Raw genomic sequence first — 22,288 nt, 5'->3', positions numbered from 1 at the left:
TGGCTAGCCGGCTCTTTCAGCCCGGTAACCATGCTGAAATACTGTGATTGGTCAGTCACTACTCGGAGCGATTGTTCCCCCGACAAGTCACAGTGACTATCGGCTGTCTGTGACAGCCTGTCACTGTTCTGTCACCATGTGTTTTGACATGGTGACAGAGAAGCACCATGACGTAACTGTACTTCATGGTGCCTTAATAATGCAGGGCAAACCATGACATACAGGTGCGTCAAGGTGCATGAAGGGGTTAAACAATATTTCACAATTTAAATCTACGTTTCAAGGGAACACTGCATCTGATTTCAAGGCATTTTTTGAAGCTTAAAATGAAGTTTTTTATTTGTAGCTTCTTTTGAGGCGTTTTTAATGTTGTCAATGAAAAGTTAGCTCTAAAAATGCCCCAAGAAGTGACGGACATGCTACTTCTTTTTACGAGGCTTTTTTATTGTTTTTGTTTTTTTAATTCAGCAGCGTAAAAATACGCCTCATGTGAACAGCACAGTGTATTTCACTTTGAATTCAATGGGGAGCGGTTGGTAGGCGTTTTGCTAGTGTTTCTTCCAGGCATATATCAATGCGTTTACGCTCAGAAATACGCCTGAAAAAAAAAAACTATGCGTGAACATACCCTAGACTTGTATGACATATGTCTGATAGGTGGGGGTTGCAGATGTGGGGACCTGCATCTATCTCCTGAACAGGGGTCCCACGATGTGGCGAGGCAGCCGCTAGGAATTACATAAACTGCTTTCCAATATAAGTTAATGTGGCTATGTAGCAGTGCTGCATTGTCAGGAATAGCACAGTGCAGGAAAAAAAATTATTTTACTAGCGCTGCCACCACTTTATTTTTTTTATCACAGGAGATCACAGCAATATCACAAAATATTCTAGAAGATATCTGCCATGGTATATTATTTTGGCGCAGTGCTGCACATGTATTGACTCACAAAATCGCTGATTTATTCAACCATGTTAGCAACATACAAGGACACCCTTACACTGTGTATGGTCTGTGCCACAAACAATGCAATAACAACGGGCACAAAAAAGAAACCCACAATGATGCACGACCAAATTGTATGGATCGCAATTACCAAACATTCCTATCCTATCGCAGTGCACAAAATAAAGTGCATAGGTAACGTGTGTGAATGATGACCTACGCTAGGAAATAGAGGTTGACAGCGAAGTGGAGTACTTCCTAGGCCGCTACTCGGTTGCCAGGCAACGAGCCGTGACGTCACACCCTCAAGGGCAAACCGAGAGTCACCTAGACGGAGCCTCTCCAGTTACGTCGCGTCCTTTGGCTACGTCACTACGTAAGACCCGCCCATAACGAGCTGAAATGCTTCCTATTGGCTGGACTACAAGCAAAAAAAAAATCTATTTTTAAACTCGTCTACGCGGCACGTATCTGATTGGACGGTTGTACATGTCAATCATAATACGGAGCGTCCATTCATCCCAATACATGTGAGCAGCTGCTGTGACTTCCAAATAGAGACATGGGGAGACCGCGGCCCTGCACCCACTACATGTGCCTGCTCTACTGCACCCACTACATGTGCCTGCTCTACTGCACCAGCATTGGTCACCAACCTGCAACTCTCCAGCTGCTGCAAAGCTACAACTTCTGGTAGGCCCCGATAGCCTGCTGGGAGTTGTAGTTTTATAACAGCTGTAGAACCACCGTTTGGAGATCACCGCTAAAGACTGGCTACTTCTGGAGTATGTTACTAAAGCGTCATAGAACGTCGACACTCAATAGCGCAATGCATGCAACAAAGTTGCAGCTACGCAGACTTTTGTCGCACTAGTCCCATAGTAACACAACTCTCATAAGTTGTGTGCACCGATGTGGCCTGTGGAGGAGGACCAGTGCTGAAGAGGTCAGCCTGAATGAAGGGGGTGACAGTCCTGCACCAAGTACAGTATCCACACGCTATATAGTATCCAGTCTCCAGGAGCAGGAGATAAATGGTGTGCAGCCCCTAGAATGGTGGAAATGTAGTTCACAACAGCCAGAGAGCTACAGGTTGGAGATCAACCACTAACACAGATAGTGCACCCTCGTACTCAGTCCTGGGGGAGGTCACACTGTATGGACTGTAGTATAATATATAGTGTGTAATTATACTGTATATAGGGAAGATCCTGAGCCACATATAGTAATGGACAGCATGAAGTCCTCGGGAGGTCACCCTGAATGAAGGGGAGAATATGTCACTTCCACCCGCGATCTCCAGACCCTGCAGTCTATGAACAGCACTTGCAGAAGCTGCAGGGAAAGGCTTGTCCTGTACCATGTGACTACATAGATATACATTACACATAGGAACCTCCAGTGCCCTCACACAGCCCCGCGGCCAGCAGCAGCTGCTGCACACACGGAGACTCTGCATGGCCTCCAGCAGCCGCTAACCGTGCACCCTCCTCCCCGGCCCGCCGTATACACCGACACACTGACCTGTAATAAGGCGCTGCAGTGCCTGCACCTCCCGCTCCGGCCGCTGCTGCAGGCAGGAGAGTGCGAGCACAGGCTGCCGGCTGGATCACTAGCGCCCCCGGAAGAGACAGAGCAGAGAGCGGCAGCCTGACGTCACCCGTCCCCGGTCCCGCCCCCTCTACAATAACACTGACTGCCAGGACTAGCAGTGAAGTCGTGCTGTGTCCTTGGAGGGGAAGGCCAGCGCTGTATTGTCCAATTATATGACTACATTCTATCTCTTCATCTACCTTCTCTACTATCTATCTACTTTTTATGTCATATCTCTCTCTCTGTCATTTATTTACTATTTTTCATAGAATCTGTCTGTCTACTATCTATCTTTCTGTCATATCTGTATCTATTGTCTACCTGTCTTTTTTTCTCATATCCGTTTGGCAGTCTGTATTATGGCTGCAGCAACCTAAAGGCCTGTTCACATCAGCGTTGGCTTTCTGTTCCGGAGTTCCGTCGGAGGTTTCCGTCGGGTGAACCCCGCAACAGAAAGTCAAACTGAAACCACAGCTTCCGTTTCCGTCACCATTGATATCAATGGTGACGGAAACATTGCTAATGGTTTCCATTCGTCACCATTCCGGCAGGTTTCCATTTTAATGACGGAATCAATAGCGCAGTCGACTGAGCTATTGATTCCGTGGGAAAAACGGAAACCATTATCAATGTTTCCTTCACCATTGATATCAATGGTAACGGAAGCTGTGGTTTCAGTTTGACTTTCCGTTGCGGGGTTCACCCGACGGACACCTCCGACAGAACGGAAAGCCAACGCTGATGTGAACAGGCCCTAAGGCTAATTTCAGACGAATGGGGGAAAACTTGGACGTGAAAAACTAGTTTTTCACGTCCGAGTTGCCCTAGTGCGGCTCCCCTTAGACTTGGGCCTATCGAGGAATCCGTGAAAACGGCACAAAATAGGACATGTTAAATTTTTCAACGGACCCTTCACAAGGTCCATTGAAACAACGGCCGTGTAAACGGCCCCATTGAAATACATGTGTCCGTGTGACGGACGTTGTTTTAACGCCCTTCACACGAACGTATACAAGGGTACGATGTGGGCCGTGTAAACGAGCACCTGTCAACGAGACAGCCCGGAGCAATGATTGGATATGTATAGGGACGAGCGCTCGTCACTCTGATTGCTCGTCCCCATGCATTTACATCATGTCGGCAGCGCATCTCCCGGTTACAGGCAGATGTGCTGCCGACAACGATCAGCCGATCAACAAGCGTTTCCTGGTTCATCGGCCGGTCGTTGACCAGAGTGAAATGAGGAAACGAGCCGTCATATGAACCCTCGTTTGCCCGATCATTGGCCCTTGTTTTATTGTAATGAACCCTACAGTGTTCAGTACAAGGAGTTCAGTGAAAACGCCAGGGTCTGGGTATTGCAGCCATAATACGCCATCTGTAAATCCAGCCTAAGTCATTCTACCATATGGCTGAATAGCGATTGACATAAAAGTCCTTTTTCACTTTTTTCAAAAAAGTTCAGCAGCGACCGATGCGCGTATTATTGGGGTATGTTTATATTTACAGGTATTTCTTTCAAGGCTTTTGCATTTCTGCTCGCATACTGGACGAAAAGTGAGCAGTGTATAGGCCTTTCCCAGCATATAGATATTACTCTGGAGGCTTTTAAAAATGTTGTAGGTTTTGGTTGGTTTTTATATGACAGGAATTTTCGTCAGAATCTCTTAGGCCTCGTGCACACATCCTTCACAGTTTTGACTTCCTTTTGAAATTAATCCGTGTGTCCGTTTTGACTTCCGTGTGCTTTCCGTTTTTACTCCGTGTCCGTTCCGTTGTTCTGTTTTAAACGGACGTTGTGCTTCCGTTTGTCTTCCTTTTTAAAAACGGAAGGTATTAAAATTAACTTGTCACATGACACAGGGAACACCCATAGGAACGTCACATGATCGTTTTGGCACTGTTTTCTTTAGCTTTCAGAGCATAACAGGGCACGCCCAGCCGTTGCTTGGCAACGGATCCGTCAAAAACGGACGACACACGCATGCCTTCCGTGTGCCGTCTGTTATTTTGGCGGACCCATAGACTTCAATGGACCCCGAGGTCACTGAACAACGGACAAAAGTAGGACATGCTCTACTTTTGACAGAACAGGACAACGGAACTGTCAAAACAACGGAAGTGTGCACGGCACCATTGAAATTAATGGGTCAGGGTGCTATCTGTTAAAAAAAACGGATAGCACCCTGAAGAAAATAACTGAAGTGGGCATGAGGCCCTACTTGAAAATGGGGGGTTAAAGACGTAGGGCTGTGGCTCAATTTACTATTGCCGCAAAAGCCTGTGGTTTAACGTAACCCCAACTAGTTGGCACCTTTCGAAAAGGAAATTGTTTTGCATTTAAAGAGGCTCTGTCACCAGATTTTGCAACCCCTATCTCCTATTGCAGCAGATCGGCGCTGCAATGGAGATAAGAGTAACGTTTTGTTTTTTTTTTTTAAACGAGCATTTTTGGCCAAGTTATGACCATTTTTATATTTATGAAAATGAGCCTTTCTTAAGTACAACTGGGCGTGTTTAAAGTTATGTCCAACTGGGCGTGTTTAAAGTTATGTCCAAGTGGGCGTGTATTGTGTGTGTACATCTGGGCGTTTTTACTTGTTTTACTAGCTGGGCGTTGTGAATAGAAGTGTATGATGCTGACGAATCAGCATCATCCACTTCTCTTTGTTAACACCCAGCTTCTGGCAGTGCACAGACACACAGCGTGTTCTCGATAGATCACGCTGTGACATCACTTCCTGCCCCAGGTCCTGCATCGTGTCGGACGAGCGAGGACACATCGGCACCAGGCGACAGAGGCTACAGTTGATTCTGCAGCAGCATCGGCGTTTGCAGGTAAGTCGATGTAGCCTCTGGTGCCGATGTGTCCTCGCTCGTCCGACACGATGCAGGACCTGGGGCAGGAAGTGATGTCACAGCGTGATCTCTCGAGAACACGCTGTGTGTCTGTGCACTGCCAGAACCTGGGTGGTAACGAAGAGAAGTGGATGATGCTGATTCGTCAGCATCATACACTTCTATTCACAACGCCCAGCTAGTAAAAGAAGTAAAAACGCCCAGATGTACATACACAATACACGCCCACTTGTACATAACTTTAAACACGCCCAGTTGGACATAACTTTAAACACGCCCAGTTGTACTTAAGAAAGGCTCATTTGCATAAATATAAAAATGGTCATAACTTGGCCAAAAATGCTCGTTTTTGAAAAATAAAAACGTTACTGTAATCTACATTGCAGCGCCGATCTGCTGCAATAGGAGATAGGGGTTGCAAAATCTGGTGACAGAGCCTCTTTAACGAGTCCCGATGTGGCCTCAGACTTGCAAATATAAAAATGAGTGTTCCTTTTGTGGAGAGAACCATGCCATGTCACGATGCTTTAAAAAAGCTAATTTGTCTGATGAACCCTCTGCAAAAGCTTTTTTAGGGCGAAAAAGCATTGACTGTTAAAACTGAGGAAAATGTTCCCTTAATTAGAGCAATACCCAAACCACAAGATGGCGCAGCTGCTCATTGAGGGTCTTGGCCGGGGGCATAGCTAAAGGCTCATGGGCCCTGATGCAAAAGTTCATTTCCCCCACCCACAAACTTCTCATGGCTGACGGCCCGCAGCTTTCAATTGCATCGCTGGGTCTCCTAAGAGACCCAACAATGCAGCATTAGCAGCCAGGGGTGTCACTAAGGTCTTAAAATGTCAAGGGAAATAGCCCCAATACATATGTCCCCCCAAGAAAATGTGTGTGTGTGTGTATGTGTGTGTGTGTGTGTGTGTGTCTATATGTGTGTGTATAGGAGACAGCATATCTATAGAACCACGACCCTATAAACTATGGATAGGATTAGATACAGTGGTTCAGCAGACAGTATCACACATGATGAAATTAGATACAGTGGCTCAGCAGAAGAGTATCACACATGATGAGATTAGATATAGTAGCTCAGCAGACAGTATCACACATGGGAAAAAATAAGAGGACTCCTCCAGCTCACCGGTATGTGGGTCCAGGTATGGACTGCGCTCGGATCCTACGTGGAGGCACACGATGTGGATAAACAGAACAGAATAAATTAAATCCAGCGCTGGTTGATTTAAAAGGAAACGATGTTCCAACTTTATTCGTACAAATGGTAAAATGCTGATGCAACCACTCTTACTTCCATCGGATTTTACCATTTGTACGAATAAATTTGGAAAATCGTTTCCTTTAAAAATCAACCAGCGCTGGATCAAATTTCTTATGTTCTGAGTATCTCACATGATTGGATTAGATACAGGGCCCAGCTCCAGCGCTGGACCCAGGAAAGGTAAGAATACTAATTGTTTTGCTTCTTTATGTGTTACTAATTATTTTTGTGTGTTTGTGTTATTTTACAGGTTCGGTCGTAGGACTATGTCGGATTCGAGGGCTACTTCAATGACAGCGTTTGTTTTATTCTCAATAAAATGGTTAATGAGGGTTGTGTGGGTTTTTATATTTCAATAAAATATTTTTCGATGTCCTTGTATTTTTTTAAACTTTATTATTACCACCTTAGTAATAGCCGCCGGCTGATTGACAACGTCCATTACTAAGGCGGGGCTTAATGTTATGCCGATGCAGAGGCAAACACTAACCACCATTATTACCCCGGTACCCACCGCCACCGAGGGTACTGGGAAGAACCGGGTAAGAACCAGTACCCGATCATCTGTAGTGATCGTCGGGTACTGGGGCGGCCGCAGGCTGGTAGTATTAGGCTGGGGAAGGCCAAAAACAGTGCCCCTTCCCACCCTGGTAATGCTGTCTGCTGCCGCTATATTGTATCTGGCTGGTTATGAAAATTGAGGGGGGACCCCACATCGTTCTTTCAAATTATTATATTTTTTTAAAAATGACGTGGGTTTTTCTTAACCAACCAGATACAATAACGCAGCAGCAGGCTAGCATTACTGGGGGGGGGGGGGGGTGCCTCTGTTTCTGGCCTTTCCCAGCCTGATAAAACCAGTCCGCAGCCACCCCGGTATTCGAGCATAACTACAGATGGTCAAGTACTGGATCGTACCCAGCTCTTCCTGGCACCCTTGGTGGCTGTGTGTACCAGGGTAATAATGGGGGTTAGTGTTAGCCTCTGCACCAGCTAACACTAAGCCCCTAGTAATGGATGCTGTCAATCAGCCGGCGGCCATTACTAAGGCGGTAGTAATAAAGTTTAAAAAAAACATAAAAAAATATTTTATTGAAATAAAAAACCCACACACAACCCTCATTAACCATTTTATTGATAATAAAAAAAGCTGTCATCAAAGTAGTCCTCGAATCCGATGTAGTCCACCGACCAAACCTGTAAAAAAACACAAAAAAACGATTAGTAACACATGTGGTAGGCTTAGATACAGGGCCCATGTGTGATACTGTCTGTTGGACCCTGTATCTAAGCCTACCACAAGGTAGGCTTATATACAGGGTCCAGCAGACAGTAATCTTATACAGTATAAGATTACTGTCTGATGGAGCCTTGTATCTAAGCCTACCATGTGGTAGGCCTAGATACAGGGTCCAATAGACAGTATCACATATGGGCCCTGTATCTAATCTTACCATGTGGTTATGTAAGATGCTTAGATACAGGGCCCCAGCAGACAGTAACCTTATACAGTATAAGATTACTGTCTGCTGGGGCCCTGTATCTAAGCCTACCATGTGATTGGCTTAGATAAAAGGCCAAGCAGACAGCATCACACAATCTGTGATCCTGTCTCATGGGCCCTCTAAGCCTGCTACATTGTAGCATTAAAGGGGTTGTCCAGTCTAGGGGCGTAACTAGGAAAGACTGGGCCCCATAGCAAACTCTTGACCGGGCCCCCCCAGATGCCACAAGCAACCCCCTTTATAAATAGTGCCCCCTGTAGAGTGTGCCATACAGCCCCCCTGTAGACAGTGCTATATAGCCCCGCCTATAGACAGTGTCACTCCCCATTTGTAGATAGCACGCCCACCTCTCCCTTGTAGATAGTGCCATACAGCCCCCCTGTAGTTATGTAGTTATCGCAATAAAGCCCCCACTGTATATAGCGCTATACAGCTCCCACTGTATAGTGCCACACAGCCCCCCTCCCTTGTATATAGTGCCACACAGCCCACCTTAGTAGAAAGTGCAGCACAGCCCCCCCCCCCCTTAGCAGATAGTGCCACACACAGTCCCTTGTAGATTGCGCCACACTCAGCCCCGTGTAGATAGAGTCAAAGCCCTCCCCTTGTAAATATTGGCATACAGTTCCCCATGTGTATAGTGTCACACAGCTCCTCTTGTGTATAGTGCCACACAGCTCCCCCTTGCGTATAGTGCCACACAGCCCCCTTTGTGTATAGTGCCACACAGCCCCCCCTTGTGTATAGTGCCACAAGGCAATGGTGCATCTAAGAAAGTTGTATCAGTCAGGGAGATGTCACTCAAACATGGAAAGGTGTGTTTGGAGGCAGGACTATGTGACTCTTCAGGATAGCGGCACTGCCCCATGACCCTCTAATGAGTAATTAGCATATAGTGTGCGTCGTTTTAAAAGTGGATTTTAAGGATTTTGCAGCATCTTAAAAAAACATACAAGGGAATGTTTGGAAATATTGACAGGTCATGAATTACCACATGGTGGCGGTTCAAGGGGTTAAAACTACCAGACAGGTTCCCATGAAATATACAATGAATTGAGAACAATTTCATCTGCCTTGCAATTTTGTTATTATAAATATATCCTATATAATTACAGATCCAGAACCAAGCTCTGACATATATACAGCACTAGAACCAAGCTCAGTACATACATACAGTACCACAACCTAAATCAATACATAAATGCAGCACTAGAACCAAGCCGAGACATATATGTACAGCACTAGAACCAAGCCCATGCATATATACAGCACCAAGACCAACCTCCGTATATAAATACAGCACCAGAACCAACCTCAGTACATATATACTTCCCCAGAACCAAACTCATTACATATCTACAGCACCAAAACCAATCTCATACGTATATACAGCACCAGAACTAAGCTCAGTACTTACATACAACACCAGAACAAATACAGTTCAATTTAGTGCAACCCTTGCCGTATAGGTTTGTACAGCGTAAAACTACAGCTCCCAGCATGGCCCGAGCAATCATACCACCATCATCTCGCTGCAGATCATACAGTGACTACAGTGCTGATTAGAGGCAGAATAAGCATTTACATTAAGTGACTCACCGGTGACGTCTCAGATTCTAGTTCTTTTCTTCTCCCTCCGGTCCAGACATCTATGATGGATTTCTACTGGCCATGACCCATTTCTGCAGTTTTCCGCTCAGATGTCTTCAGCTTCTCACTTTTAAAACATTTCTGCACCTATAGACGAAGTAAAATTCTCAACACCTCTAAATATAATAAAGCGTTATACACTGCACCTCTAACTATAATAGCGCCATACACTGTGTCCCTGATTATAATAGTACTGTAAAGGATCTGCCAGGCACAGCTTCGGGGTTAACTCCCATAATTAATCAGTCAGCACCTGAATCTACATCCCTGAGACTGACTCCAGCTTCCACTACTCAGGCTGGCAGGCTTAGGAGTGGGAGAGCCTATCGCAACCTGGCCAGACTCAGCTAGCTCCCGCCCTCGGTCTATTTAAGCCTGCCCTTCCTGTCCCTCGGTGCTTGCGATTCTTTTCGTGTGGTTTCCTGGCCCAGCTACAGCTCCTTCTATTTTGATCCTGCTCCATACAGACCCTGGCTTACTGACTACTCTTCTGCTCTTCGTTTGGTACCTCGCACACTCCTGGCTTGACTCGGCTCGTTCACCACTCTGGTTGCTCACGGTGTTTCCGTGGGCAACTGCCCCTTTCCCTTGCTTGTATTCCCTTGTATGTTTGTCGTGCACTTACTGAGTGCAGGGACCGCCGCCCAGTTGTACCCCGTCGCCTAGGGCGGGTCGTTGCAAGTAGGCAGGGACAGAGTGGCGGGTAGACTAGGGCTCACTTGTCCGTTTCCCTACCCCCCGTCATTACAAGTACCATACACTGTCACACACACACCGTGCCCCCTGTAGATAGTGTCCCCATAGCCCCCTATAGATAGTGACCCCCATAGAGCCTCTGTAGATAGTGACCTACATAGAAGCCCCTGTAGATAGTGTCTCACATACAGCCCTCTGTAGATAGTGCCCACATATGGACTCCAGAGCTGCAAGGCAATAGTGCTAACCACTGAGCCACCGTGCTGCCTTACATATAGCTTCCCTCATAGCTAGTGCTCCACGAATAGCCCACCTCTGTATATAGTCTCACATATAGCTCCCCCTGTATATAGTGTCCCACATATAGCACACCCTTGTAGACAGTGCCCTACATATAGCCACCCTGTAGCTAGTGCCCCACAGGTAACCCACCCCTGTATATAGTGTCCCACATATAGCTCACCCCTATAGAAAGTGCCCTAAAAAAAATCTCCCCTATAGATAGTGCTCTATATATAGCCCACCACTGTATAGTGTCTCACATATAGATCCCCCTGTATATAGTGCCTCACATATAGACCCCTCTGTAGATAGTGCCCCACATACCCATATATAGACCCCTCTGTAGATAGTGGCCCACATATAAACCCCCCTGTATATAGTGGCCCACATCCCCACATATAGACCCCCTGTGGATAGTGGCCCACATCCCCACATATAGACCCCTCTGTAGATAGTGGCCCACATATAGACCCCCTGTATATAGTGGCCCACATCCCCACATATAGACCCCCCCCTGTTTTATAGTGGCCCACATATAGACCACTCCTGTATATAGTGGCCCAAATATAGACACCCCTGTATATAGTGTCCCACATCCCCACATATAGACCCCCCCTGTATATAGTGGCCCACATATAGAACCCCCTGTATATTGTGCCCCACATCCTGACATACAGACCACCCCTGTAGCTAGTGCCCCACATCCCCACATATAGACCCCCCTGTATATAAAAAACTACCAAGAAAAAATGATCGACTAAGCACATGGAGATACAAAAAATACACAAATTTTATTGAATAAAGACATTGGACAAGTTAAAAGATGGAATGAAGGATAAGTCACACAATAAAAAGACGTCGAATCAATCGTAAGGCAGATATGGTTGTTTTGCCAGCGTATTAAAGGTAAACATGATATTGAAGCAGCACGAAGGTAAGTAGGGTCAAAACAGACTGTCACAAATATATAAATGTAAATGTACTTAATAAGATGGTGGCGATTTTATGTAAGTATGGAGAATCATATGAACAACGCCACCAATTACAAATGTGAGACAATGCTGAAGACCAATTTAAATAAGATCAGAAATGACAAGCAATGTTTTTTACAAGCTTCTGAGAATAACAATGTTTGTTCAACATACCAATGGACATTGTGATGCGTGGATAAGACGTCTGCACCCGACGCGCGTTTCGGCATCTGACTTAGTGGAGCCTTAACTAACTTTATTTTTTTTTATAGATGTAGCGGTATGAGAGCAGTTTTTGTGTGGAACGAGATGTCATTATTGCTACCATTTTGGGGTACATGTGACTTTTTATCCTATATCTTTGGGAGACAAGGTGACCAAAAAACAGCAATTCTGGCATAGTTTTCTAGGTTTTTTTATACAGCGTTCACCATGTGTTAAAAAAGACATGTTAACTTTATTCTGCGGGTCAGTCCGATTCTGGTGATACCAAATTTCTAGCACTTTTTTATGTTTTACAACTTTTTGCACAATAAAATTACTTTTGTAAAAAGAATGTATTTTTTCTGTCACCATGTTGTGAGAACAAATAACTATTACATTTTACGAAGCTGTATGAGGGCTTGTTTTTTGCGAGACGAGCTATAGTTTTTATAGGTACTGTTTTTTGATACAAGCGACTTTTTGATCACTTTTTATTCCAGTTTTTGTAGGGCAAAGTGACCAAAAAACAGAAATTCTGGCATTGTTTTTTAAGTGTTTTTTTTTTTACACCGTTCACCACGTGGAATAAATAACATAATATTTTTATAGTTCAGGCCGTTACGGACACGGCAATACCAATTATGCATGGTTTATTTTATTTTTTTAATAATAAAGGACTTGATAAAGAAAAAAGGGTGATTGGGTGACTTGAAACTTTATTTTACAACTTTTTTTGCATCCATACGACAAATGTTGGGAAGGGGTTAAAGGCCAAGGAGGACATACAGTTGGCTTTTTGTTTATTACCCATCCATCTTGCTGATTTTAATTAGTTAGGTTTTCATTTTAACAAGCAGTTTTATGTAGATATGTCTTTACATATGGGCTGTTCTCTATCTTGTATTTATTTTAATGTACTCTAGTTTTTTAGAATGGGTTGTTGCTGTTAAAGTTATGAGAGGTGCTATTATTTATTATTTAGACCAGGGGTAAGCAACCTTTTTTGTACAGCGGGCCAATTAAAAAAAAATAAAAAATCAAAGATGAAGTACTCAGTTTGCCATGCAGTACATGAAAGTCATATAACACAAACTTATTTCTTTAGTGAAATCTCATGCAAGCACTGTGTGTTCCCTGGCCCTATCTCATGCAAGCACTGTGTGTTCCCTGGCCCTATCTCATGCAAGCACTGTGTGTTCCCTGGCCCTATCTCATGCAAGCACTGTGTGTTCCCTGGCCCTATCTCATGCAAGCACTGTGTGTTCCCTGGCCCTATCTCATGCAAGCACGGTGTGTTCCCTGGCCCTATCTCATGCAAGCACTGTGTGTTCCCTGACCCTATCTCATGCAAGCACTGTGTGTTCCCTGGCCCTATCTCATGCAAGCACTGTGTGTTCCCTGGTCCTATCTCATGCAAGCACTGTGTGTTCCCTGGCCCTATCTCATGCAAGCACTGTGTGTTCCCTGGCCCTATCTCATGCAAGCACTGTGTGTTCCCTGGCCCTATGTCATGCAAGCACTGTGTGTTCCCTGGCCCTATTTCATGCAAGCACTGTGTGTTCCCTGGCCCTATCTCATGCAAGCACTGTGTGTTCCCTGGTCCTATCTCATGCAAGCACTGTGTGTTCCCTGGCCCTATCTCATGCAAGCACTGTGTGTTCCGTGGCCCTAAAGAAACTAGTGACGACGCACAGTAGAGCAATTAATCAAGCCAAGGGAGCGGTTTGGGCTAGGTTTAGGTTTGAGAGCACTTGTGGGTCTTAGGACTTAGCGTGCCAGCTGTGGCACACGTGCCATGATTTAGATGATTTCTTGTTTATTGGTCCCTACGAGTCTCCCGTTTGTCTACAGTTGTTAAATACATTTGTTAAAGTCGGATTTTGGGGTGCCCCTGGCAAATGATAAAACCATGTACCCCACTAGTTGTATTAAATATCTAGTTATTGGGATTGACTCCACAGTTTGTGAATTAAGGTCACCTATGGCAAAAATTAGGAAAATTAGAGCGTTATTATTTAGATTGTTTAGTGTTAAGAATGTGACGAGAGATTCAGTCGGTATTGGGCCTGTTGGCTTTCGCATCCAGAGTTATGCCCATGGGAAGAATTTTTTGTAGACATACAGCTATGTCAATTGCAGGTATAAAAAAAAAAAAAATGTCATATTAATATATCGAAGGACATGCGAGAGGATTTTGCTGTTCGGTTAGATTTTATGTCTGATTTTAATGGTCATTCATTTTGACTGGCGGATTTTGTTAGCACTAAACAGCTACAACTATTTACTGACGCTTCTGGTTCAGCTAGTTTTGGGACTTTTTGGAATGTGACAGCATGGAAGAAATGGTGCGATGTCATGTACACCAACATCTTACCGGCAATTTCTAGTTCTGAGCAAGCCGCTTTGGTATTTTGTATGGTTTGTTTTTAACCTCTTAACGACGCAGCCTAGTTTTAGCCTCAAGGCTCAGAGCCCATTTTTAAAATCTGACATGTGTCACTTTATGTGGTAATAACTCTGGAATGCTTTTACCTATCCAAGCGATTCTGAGATTGTTTTCTCGTGACACATTGGGCTTTATGTTAGGGGTAACATTTGATCAGAATATTCAGTGTTTATTTGTGAAAGATAGCAAAATTTAGAGAACATTTTTGAAAAAATAGCATTTTTCTGAATTTAAATGTATCTGCTTGTAAGACAATTGGCAATACCACACAAAATAAAGACTAGTTCACATTTCCTATATGTCTACTTTATGTTGGCATAATTTTTTGAACATTCTTTTATTTTTCTAGGATGTTACAAAGCTTAGAACATAAGCAACAATTTCTCATGTTTTGAAGAAAATGTCAAAAGCCTCTTTTTTTTAGGTACCAGTTCAGTTCTGACATGGCTTTGAGCGCCTTCTATATTAGAATTCCCCATAAAACACCCCATTTTAAAAACTAGACCTTTCAAAGTATTCAAAACAGCATTTAGAACGTTTCTTAACCCTTTAGGCGTTTCACAGGAATTTAAAGAGGCTCTGTCACCACATTATAAGTGCCCTATCTTGTACATAATGTGATCGGCACTGTAATGTAGGTAACCGCAGTGTTTTTTATTTTGAAAAACAATCTATTTTCACCAAGTTATGAGCGATTTTAGCTTTATGCTAATGACTTTCTTAATGCCCAACTGGGCGTGTTTTTACTTTTGACCAAGTGGGCGTTGTACAGAGGAGTGTATGACGCTGACCAATCAGTGACCAATCAGCATCATACATTTCTCCCCATTAATTTACTCTGCACATAGTGATCCTGCATTGTTCACTATGTGCAGCACATACACCCACATTAACATTACTGAAGCGTCTTGACAGTAAATAGACATCGCGTCCAACCAGGATGGGATGTCTATTCACAATCCTGACACTTCGGTAACGTTTGTGTGGAACTTACAGCACAGAAAGCGTAATCTCGCGAGATCACGCTGTAAATGACAGCACAACGTGATCTCGATGTGCTGTGCTGTAAGTCACACACAAACGTTACCAAAGTGTCGGGATTGTGAATAGACATCCCATCCTGGTTGGACGCGATGTCTATTTACTGTCAAGACACTTCAGTAATGTTAATGTGTATGTATGTGACTGCACATAGTGAACAACGCAGGATCACTATGTGCAGAGTAAATGAATGGAGAGAAGTGTATGACGCTGATTGGTCAGTGTCATACACTTCTCTCCCCAACGCCCACTTGGTCAAAAGTAAAAACACGCCCAGTTGGGTATTAAGAAAGTCATTAGCATAAAGCTAAAATCGCTCATAACTTGGTGAAAATAGATAGTTTTTCTAAATAAAAAACACTGCTGTTACCTACATTACAGCGCCAATCTCATTATGTAAGGCCTCATGCACACGACCGTAGCCATGTGCACGACTGTGATTTTCGGGTCGGCCAGGGGCGGAGTGTCACCCACAAGCCGCCCGCAAATTGCAGGCTGTGCACATGGCCATTATTTGCTATGAGCCTGGACCGCAGAACACGGCCGTAATAAGACATGTCCGTTCTCTCTGCGGTCCAGGCTCCTGGGCCATGCACGGACCGTGAAAAGCACAGTCGTGTGCATGACCCCATAGCAATGAATAGGGCCGCAATTCTCCCGTGGATTTTTGGGGGAATTGCGGCCGCAAAAGCACATTCGTGTGCATGGGGCCTAAGAGATAGGGCACTTATAATGTGGTGACATAGCCTCTTTAAAGCAAAGTAGAAGTCAAATGTACAAATTTCTTTTTTTTTTGTCAGAAAATCCTTTTTATTAAATTTTTTTCTGTAAAACAGAAAGTTTTACCAGAAAAACGCAACTCAATATTTATTGCCCAGATTGTGCCGTTTTTAGAAATATCCCACATGTGGCCCTAGTGTGGTAACGGACTGAAACACAGGCTTAAAGAGGCTCTGTCACCAGATTTTGCAACCCCTATCTGCTATTGCAGCAGATAGGCGCTGCAATGTAGATTACAGTAACGTTTTTATTTTTAAAAAACGAGCATTTTTGGCCAAGTTATGACCATTTTTGTAATTATGCAAACGAGGCTTGCAAAAGTCCAAGTGGGTGTGTTTAAAAGTAAAAGTCCAAGTGGGCGTGTATTAGGTGCGTACATCGGGGCGTTTTTAATACTTTTACTAGCTGGGCGCTCTGAAGAGAAGTAACATCCTCTTCTCTTCAGAACGCCCAGCTTCTGACAGTGCAGATCTGCGACGTCACTCACAGGTCCTGCATCGTGACGGCCACATCGGCAGCAGAGGCTACAGTTGATTCTGCAGCAGCATCAGCGTTTGCAGGTAAGATCGACTTACCTGCAAACGCTGATGCTGCTGCAGAATCAACTGTAGCCTCTGGTGCCGATGTGGCCGTCACGATGCAGGACCTGTGAGTGACGTCACAGATCTGCACTGTCACAAGCTGGGCGTTCTGAAGAGAAGAGGATGTTACTTCTCATCAGAGCGCCCAGCTAGTAAAAGTATTAAAAACGCCCCGATGTACGCACATAATACACGCCCACTTGGACTTTTACTTTTAAACACACCCACTTGGACTTTTGCAAGCCTCATTTGCATAACTACAAAAATGGTCATAACTTGGCCAAAAATGCTCGTTTTTTTTAAATAAAAACGTTACTGTAATCTACATTGTAGCGCCGATCTGCTGCAATAGCAGATAGGGGTTGCAAAATCTGGTGACAGAGCCTCTTTAAGAAGCAAAGGAGCATCTAGTGGATTTTGAGGCCTCCTTTTTTTTTAGGCATCATGTCTGGTTTGAAGAGGTCTTGTGGTGCCAAAACAGTGGAAACCCCCCAAAAGTGACCCTATTTGAAAAACTACACACCCTCAAGGAACTTATCGAGGGGTATAGTGAGCATTTAAACCCCACAAGTCTTTTGTTGCATTTGTGTGAATTTAGGCTGTGCAATTGAAAATCAAATTTTTATGATAAAAGGTAAAATAAAATATTTTTTACAAGGAATAAAGGAGAAAAAGCACCGCAACATATGTAAAGCAATTTCTCCAGATAACGGCAATACCCCATATGTGGTCATAAACTGCTGGTTGGACAAACGGCAGGGCTCAGAATGGTAGGAGCATTATTTGGCATGTAGATTTTGCTGGATTGGTTTCTGTCGCATTTGCAGAGCTTCTGGGGTACCAGTACAGGGGAAACCCCTTAAAAGTGACCCCATTTTGGAAACTAGACCCCGTGAGGATTTCATTGCCCTCATGCCTAGTTTTTATGGAGTGCATGCGACTTTTTGATCAGTTTTTATTCAAATTTTTAAGAGGTGTGGTGACTAAAAAACAGCAATTCTACTATTGTTTTTATTCCTTTTTTTACAGCGTTCACCGTGCGCTATAAATGACAAATTCACTTTATTCTGCGGGGCGATACGATTACGGCGATACCATATGTTTATAGGTTTTTTATGTCTTGTGGCGTTCCCACAAGAAAATACTTTTTATAAAAAATCATTTACTTTTTGTGTTACCTTATTCTAAGAGCCAAAACATCTTTATTTCTCCATCAATAAAGCCATGTGAGGGCTTGTTTTTTGCATAATGAACTGTAGTTTCGTTCAGTACCATTTTTGGGTACATGCAAATTTTTTATCACTTTTTATTAAATTTTTTGCAAGGTGAAGTGACCAAAAAATTGTGATTCTGGTATGGTTTATTATTATTTTCTTTTACGGCGCTCCCCGCACGGGATAAATAACAAAATACTTATGAAATTCAGGCCGTTACGGACACGGCTATACCAATTATGGGTATTAGGGGGATTTTTACTTTTATTTCTCTAAAAGTTTTATATTTACACAACTTTTAATTTACTTTTTTATTTTGTCCCACTATGGGACTTGAATGTAGGAGGCCGTGATCGCAATTCTAATACACTGCACTACATGCGTAGTGCAGTGTATTAGAGCTGTCAGGTACTCGCTGACAGCAAGCATAGTGGGTCCTGACTTTCTCAGGACCTACTATGCTTACGTAGGTGGCATAACTGGAGGCCATTGTTAGGCCTCCAGTTGCCATAGCAACCATTGCCGCCCGCTATCATGTAGCGGGATGTCGATGGTGGTTTAACCCTTAAGAAGCCGCTACTGCTATTGAACGTGGCTTCTAAGGGATTAATCAGCGGGGACACAGCGATCGGTCCCGACTGAAGGAGCTGCGGCAACTGCTGTACGAGACAGCAGCTGTCACAGCTCCTGTATGTGTCGGGAGGATGGCCGAAATGGCCGATCTTCCCGTCGCGTACTATTAGGTCATGGAGCGCGAACGATAGTCTTACCATGACCTAATAGTACGTCAAAGAGCGGGAAGGAGTTAATGTTGTTGTTCTCAGTTTGACACAGCCTTATAGTCTGCAACTTTCGCTGTCTTGTTTTTTGGTGCTTTGCGTATCGGTAAACTGTTGCCGCATAGCAAACAGGTATCCGGTGTGATTTTTTTTGTCATGTAAAAATGTCTACATTTTTTAAGAATTATAAGTTTCTTTTCATTGCAAGGTCTAAGATGGATCAAGTGGGTAATGGTACTTGGCTACGTTTAGGGAGGGTTAAGGATTCCCCAGTTTGCCCAATACGACTAGTTAATAGATATTTGGCCAGGTCTTTATAGGGTGATGCAGTCCACCTGTCCGACATCGGAATGGACATCTTTAATTTAAACTTGCAAGCAATGATAGAGGTCGCTCTTGGTGGGGTGGGACCAGTCCTGCCGCAGGGCTGACTGGCCGGTTGAGGTAAGTTGCTCAGTTTTCTGAGTGGACATGTTGCCTTTTGTGGGCTTGAGTTTATGGCTAAGCCTGTGGTTAATAAGTTAAGAAATGGTATTGGTTATATATGGAAATGTAATTTTATATTGTGAACCTTTAACCCTTTGGTGCAAAACAACATACAGTTATTTGTTGCAGCTAAAGACTTAGCGCAGCAGCACGTAAGTGTACGTTGCAGTGATGTTGCAGGCTCAGAAGCTGAGCCCGCGCCATCACCAGTGGGTGTCAGCGATGTATTACAGCTGACACTGCTGTAACAGCAGGGACTGGAGCTAGCTTCAATCGCCACCGATTAACTCCTTAGATGCCACGGTCAAAAGCGACTTTGGCATCTAAGTGGTTAGTAGCCGATCGACACCCCGCGATGCGATTGCGGTGGTGCTGACGATTGCTATGGCAACCGGAGGCCCAACAATGGCCTCTTGGTCTGCCAAGTATGGAACCCTTATAGTCCCCGCCAGAGGCAGAACCTAATAGTCTTGCTTTCAGTGTGTAACTGACAGCTCTAATACATTGCACTACGTAGGTAGTGCAATATATTAGAATAGCGATCAATAGTGCAGGCCTTCTACTCTCCTAGTGGGACAAAAAAAAGTTATAAGAAGTTAATAAAAATGTTGTACAAAAATACAAAATAAAAGTTTCATGTTAAAAAAACAAGAATCGCCTTTTTTCCCATATAAAATCTTTTATTATAGTAAAAAAATTAAAACATTTAAGAAGTTTACATATTTGGTTTTACGTGTCCATAACGGACCAAACCATACAACTATCATGTAATTAATCCTGCACGGTGAACGGCATAAAAAAAATATTCTAAAAAACAGTACCAGAATTGCTCTTTTTTGGTCACCTCGCCTCTAAAAAATAAAAATAAAAAGTGATCAAAAAGTCACATGTGCCCAAAAATGGTCACAATAAAAACTACTGCCCGTACCACAAAAATCAAGCCCTAAGGCCTCATGCACAAATCCATAGATTTCATCCATCCATAAATACTGTCCGTAAATACGAATCCATAGTCATTTTTTGTCATCTGTAAATCATCCGCATATACGGAACGGTGTCCGTAAATATGGTCCATAATGCATCCGTATTTACAGTTCCACAACAAAACGCGGAGTAATCTTGGGTAATCCCCTGGCACCGCATACCAATGCTCCCGTAATTACGGACATAAAAATTACATGTTCTATAATTTCTACAGCATGGACACCCATCCGTAAAAATACGGAAAGGTGTCTGTAGCCCATAGAAATGAATGAGTTCATATTTACAGTCCGTAATTACAGTTGGTAATTACGGATAAAAAATATGGTCGTGTGCATGGGGCCTAACACAGCTTTATATGGAGAAAATAACAAAGTTATGGCTCTTAGAATATGGCGACACAAAAGAAAGGATTTTAAAAAAAAAGTGATTATATTGAGCAAACACTGTAAAACATTAAAAAAATGATATACATATGATATCGTTGTAATTGTATTGAATAAAGCTAATTTGTCATTTATAGCACACGGTGAAAATCAGAATTGCTGTTTTTTGGTTACCGTGCTTACCAAAAAAATTCTAATAAAAAGTGATCAAAAAGTACCCCAAAATGGTACCAATGAAAACTACAGTCTGTCCTGCAGAAAATAAGCCCCCACTCAGCTCCATCTTCAAAAACTTAAAAAAGTTCTGTCTCTCAGAATATGGCGACACAAAAGGTTAAGATTGTGTTTCAAAAGGGATATAAGATTGGGCACCATTTATCAGTGCGACACTGGCCACACATCTGTGGATTATTATTTATTTACCCCATTATTATACCCTCTTATTATACCCTGATGTTCTCCGCACAGCTTACATATGCCCCCCACATTATCAACTGAAATACCAGTAAAACCCCAGACAGAACTACTACCAAGCTAAATGTGCCCCCTAAACCAAGTGGCGCTTCCTCCCTTCTGTGCCCTACAGTGTGCCCAAACAGCAGTTATTGTCTGCATATATGGCATTACCGTATCCGGGAGAACTTGCTTAACAGTTAATGAGATATTTGTCTTCAGTGGCACAAACTGGGCACAACATATTGCAAACTAAAATTACTTAGTGGAAAATGAAAATTTTTACTTTGCACCATCCGCTGCGCATTGATTTCTAATAAAAAAAACAACTGTGGGATTAAAATGCTCACTACACCCCTTGATAAATGCTTCGAGGGATGTAGTTTCCAATATGGGGTCACTTCTTGGTTTTGTTTTCACAATTTGACCTCAGAGCCCTGCAATTGTGGGCCAATGCTGTGAAAATCACCAAAATATGTCTTAAATGCGAATTGTGCTATTTCACTCCTGAGCCCTGCTATATGCCCAGGCAGGGCCGCCATCAGGAATTTCTGGGCCCAATACAACCAAGAGGTCTGGGCCCCCTCCATTACCAGGGGTCGACAATGGAAAGTGTGGCGCTCATGTTTGTACATTATACACGTTAACCGATTTTGGTGATGATGTATATTACAGTGAAGAAAACCATGGAGTGACCAGTTAATGCCCTGGATTTTGTTCAATTTAGCCAAAACGAATCCGACTGTATGTCATACAGTGGGATACGTCACCCGGAGAGCGCAGATTTCCCAGGGCTGGAGTCCCCGGACAGATCTTCTACTAGCGCTCTGCCCAGGGACTTTGGGGCTGTTCCTTATGTCCATATATGTTAGGCTTCGTTCACATCTGCGTCGGGACTCCGTTCATGGGTTTCGTCTGACTTTTCCGTCAGGGGAACCCATGAATGGAAACCAAACTGAAACAAACAGAAACAATAGCTTTCCATTTGCATTACGATTGATTTCAATGGTAACTCATCAGTTGCAAATGGTTTCCGTTTGTCTCCGTTCTATAAGGTTTCCGTTGTTTTGACGGAATCAATAGCGCAGTTGACTGCGCAGTTTTGATGCATTTTTTTTAACAGAATCTCGAACGCTACATGTGAATATACCCTCCCCCGCAC

At 43.6% G+C, this 22,288-nt stretch overlaps 1 protein-coding gene across 2 annotated transcripts in view; it reads right to left on the bottom strand.

Annotated features, from left to right (window-relative positions):
• Nucleotides 1–2,588, bottom strand: part of NNT (nicotinamide nucleotide transhydrogenase) — a 122,757-nt gene extending 120,169 nt beyond the window's left edge. The window contains exon 1 of one of the 2 annotated variants that reach the window (XM_075839676.1): nucleotides 2,471–2,588. The gene's annotated coding sequence lies outside the window, so the exon portion shown is untranslated. Of the gene's footprint in view, nucleotides 1–1,166; nucleotides 1,187–2,470 lie in introns of those variants that run through there. The other variant, XM_075839686.1, reaches the window with a different exon arrangement.
• Nucleotides 2,589–22,288: the final 19,700 nt, after the last annotated feature.

This window comes from Rhinoderma darwinii, chromosome 1, assembly GCF_050947455.1.
Source record: "Rhinoderma darwinii isolate aRhiDar2 chromosome 1, aRhiDar2.hap1, whole genome shotgun sequence".
Classification (NCBI taxonomy): domain Eukaryota; kingdom Metazoa; phylum Chordata; class Amphibia; order Anura; family Rhinodermatidae; genus Rhinoderma; species Rhinoderma darwinii.
The sequence above is the reverse complement of the archived record's forward strand: the minus strand, read 5'-3'. Positions and strand labels throughout refer to the sequence as shown.